Source organism: Seriola dumerili, unplaced genomic scaffold, assembly GCF_002260705.1.
Source record: "Seriola dumerili isolate Sdu_G_001 unplaced genomic scaffold, Sdu_1.0 BDQW01000290.1, whole genome shotgun sequence".
NCBI lineage: Eukaryota > Metazoa > Chordata > Actinopteri > Carangiformes > Carangidae > Seriola > Seriola dumerili.
In genome coordinates, this window is record NW_019174545.1 from 3,913,936 (window position 1) to 3,918,056 (window position 4,121).

The window sequence follows — 4,121 nt, forward strand, 5'->3', positions numbered from 1 at the left end:
CTTTAATTTATTTACTACCTTGTAACCGTAACCAATTCCTGCCTGTTCCGGTGAAACTTGATTAAACTGACCCGTGACTGCGTATGAGTGACCTGCTGGCTGGACAGGTCCGAGTCAGAGCTCACAGACTGCTGTTTGGCAGGCAGCTGGGGAAGCCCCTCACTGCTGGTTATCCTGACCTACAACAGCAGCAGATGCTCTGACCTCATTAAAAATGATAATCTGCTTCTTGTCACCTGAGCAGAGGAGGTAACCCTTCTTAGGACTGGAGAGCTTCTAGAAAATTCCAAATTGGCATTGTGGTTATCCTCCTTTTATAAAGTTAAACTGCTTACAGCTATCTACCTAAAAGCGGCACTTTATTAGATGCTGCTTTGTGCCAGTGACTGAGTGATAATGAACCGAATAAAAACAAACATGTAAACACAGCTGGCCTGACCCTGCAGATGCACAGAACCCAAATGGATGATAAATGTAAATACTCCTTAGGTTTCCTCTGTCCAATTTCATTCATGTTTGTTCTTAACTTGATTTCATTCAATCAAATAAACATATGAGACACCTACAAACGCAGACAAGAAGATTATTTTGTGGCATATTTTCTGGTAGAATACGGAGAACAAACTTTTATTCCTGAGTGGGTTGAGTGAGTTTATTTCATTATATTTTCCTAAAGTCATGTTTATTTTGTTGTTAAGTAGTATATCTAATCTTTTAGGTTTGTCCTCACAATTATATATTTAGAGTGAGAATGTATTGATGTACTGATTTTTGATTTAGTTGTTAGTTGCATTTTCATTTTCAAGTTTACACGATCATCTTAATAAAGTCCCCAAATGGCTTCTATAATGACTTTAACAATTAAAATTTTGTTGTTAGTTTCCTGCACCAGATGCTTTGAGGATGGAACACTATATGGATCATGGATTGTGCATTTAAAGGAGAATCCAACCCTTTTTAAGAATTGACATTTCTTATTCCTGTGCCCTAGAACAGATTGGTGAATATTTGTGAACATGCAGCACTCACCACTAAAGTTAGGAAGCAAAGGGAGAGCACTGACACTGTTTGTGCAATTTCTTACACCCAAATGAGTGTTTCAAATCTTAAGCTTTACATCCAAGTACATTTCACAGCTACTGGAGATTATTGGGTTAGTGAGATAATGTAGTGGCACAACATATACATACACATAACTTCAGTGGCCTGACTGATGAAAGTAAGCCTTTGACTTTTTTAGAATGACATTTGCAACCAAGTCTATGACTCCAGGGTATGTTTTTCTGTTGTATTAGTTCATGATTTGCTCTCAATTTTTTAATATAATCTCTTATGTGTGTGTGTGTGTGTGTTGTGTGTGTGTGTGTGTGTGTGTTTGTGTGTGTTTGTGTGTGTGGTGAGGAGGGTGGGGTGGGGTCGGTGTTCAATTAAAAAGATTCATGCAATTCCTGCATTCCACGTTTTCATGTCACTTGACATTTAATTTATATTTTAATCAATAATAAAAAACTGTTGATACTTCACAAAGTCCGTGCCCCTTGTGTTTATCCATGGATTCTCTCTGATGTCTAGCTTTAGGAAAGATAATTGTTCTTGGCCACAGGACTAACATATGTGACATTTAAATCTTTCATTTAGTCAACACTGCTTTCAAATAAATTAATTATATGTTTATGAAAGTTGTGATTATTATTTGATGCTAAATTCACTTACTGCAACAGTTTATGGACTTTTGCTGCTGCTTGTGAACTTTGATCATTCACGTTTATGGATTTTGTGCATCTAATGGAAAGGCTGGCATGGGGAAAATAGCAGGAAATTAACAATTATGGCCACTTCTAGTGCTAGCACGTCCAGCACGTGTAGTGTACGTCAGCCTTGGTTGTGGGTTGTTGGACTCAGCAACCAGTCAGACCGCACTTCAGTGAGACCTAGTCTTTGCCAGAGTTATCTGAATAACTTTATAAGAAAAGTAAACTGGGGAACAAACACACGCAGAAACTTTTCATACTTGCCACAGTTTCAGAAATCAGATGAACAGGAAACGGGCCGTGCAGGGAGGAACCTGATGCAGGGCGTCTGTGTTTAAGCAGACTTTGGTTTAAGGACTGAGCACATACGGGCATTGGGGCTGACAACGCGCCAACGTGACTTTAAATACAGAAAACAAAAAGCAGGAACGCCGCAGGTAATGCACCTAGAGGAAGAAGAAGAAGAAGAAGAAGAAGAAGAATGATTTCTTGATGTTTCATGTGAACAGTGCGACACCTACTGGCCAGAATGTAAAATAGGCAATAACCTAAATATCAGAATACGGGAAACCATGATTATATTTTATATTTTAAGCATACGTTTCTAGTAATATCAATCTATGAAAAGCCGCCTAGACTAAAACTGAATTCTTCACCTGCACTTATACTGGTACTAAGCGCTTGCCCATATGCATACTATCATGCATATACATACATACAAGTTATGCATGTATATACATACATGTACATACATATATCCAATTAATTGTTCGTCTGTAACAGCGTGTTCCATTGTAGGTTCATTCTGCTTTATTATTATTTTAAAAAAAAAATATATATATATTTTTTGTTGTTAAAAAAAAAATATATATATATTTTTATATATATAATTTTTTATATTATTATTTGTATATTTTCATTTATATTTTATGGTGAAAAGGCCCAGGCCTTCTGAAGCCTTTACTGGCAGTAAATGTAACATTTTGTGCTGGGCAAATGAGAGAAATTGTCTGCTGGTTTTTGTTTTTTTTGTGATTCTTATCGCAGCGCGCAGAGAGAGACACCTTCATTTGGATTTGGATTCAAAGTGAATTGTTGTTTGCACCATTACATTTACTCAGGAGAGGATGAGCACTGGTTGCATCAGTCAGGTTATGACAGTTTTATCCCTTTTTCATGGATTTTCCAAAAAGCCCAAATTTCCTCAGTTGTTACACATTTGATGGAAACCCTTTCATATACTCTAAGCACTTTAAATGCAAAATTTAAAAAAAAAACAGCGAAAAAACAAATGCTGTCTATATTTAAGCATGCTCAATGCATTATGTAAAGCTTTTTACATACATAAAGTGTGAACATTACATTAAAAACCCAGTGGCTTCTTCATTTCATTTTCTATGTACACTTTCCGACATACTGAGTGTAAAATACAGAACGCATACAAAACAAACACAAAATACAAATACAATGTCAAGATACTGAATCTACTTAGAAATGATGATGTCATGATGTAATGATGTGATATGTATGATTGTGACGACTGTCTTCTGCACAACAATAATAATAAAACAAAGCAATAAAAAAGGCTTCATCCTGTATTCATTTTCTGTCTGGCCAAGTGTTTTTGTCTCCACTTTCTGCAATGTTTCCTTTGGCTGTACTGTAGACATTTTGCCTGGCATGAAGTATTCAGCCACAATGGATCCCTGGATGCTCTTCCTCTTCCTTGTCCTCATCTTCCTCCTTCTGTTTCCCTCCCCCTTCCTCCCCCTCTTTCTCTCTCTGCAATGTTCATCCAAACTGGGGCACTTCAATCTTAGCACTCTACTCTGATTTGGGACATTTAACTGTTAATGTTTGCGCCTGGTCAGTGTGGCCAAACATTTATTTTTATTCCTGGGGTTATGTTGTAATTTATGATTACAGTCTTATTTACTACCCAAAAAATGTTCAAGTGTTTTTGCAGAATTTGGTCAAGAGTGTGGTACCTCAGTTTTGGGTCCACGTGTGGGTCAAATTCCACTTATTTATTTGCCTAAAAAAAAAACCCATTAGTTGTTGGTTTTCCATTATGCATTCACCATGTACACAAGAAAGTGACCCTTTAACTGTTTTTGCAGATGTGTTTGGATTCCAAAGAGTAGGTTAAAATGGATCACCAAATCAATAGAAAGAAACAGTTGTTATGTAACTTGACAGAAACTGTTAGACTGAGCAAAGCAATGAACCCTAAATCATTATGGGGGATAGTAATCTTTTTTAAAAGAGAGTACAACTGATACCCGCTGCCCTCCTCTGCAACCTGTCTTGTAGATGTGACTGTTAGGCAAGGAGACTGACATGTTTGTAAGATGCATATCAGTGATGAAT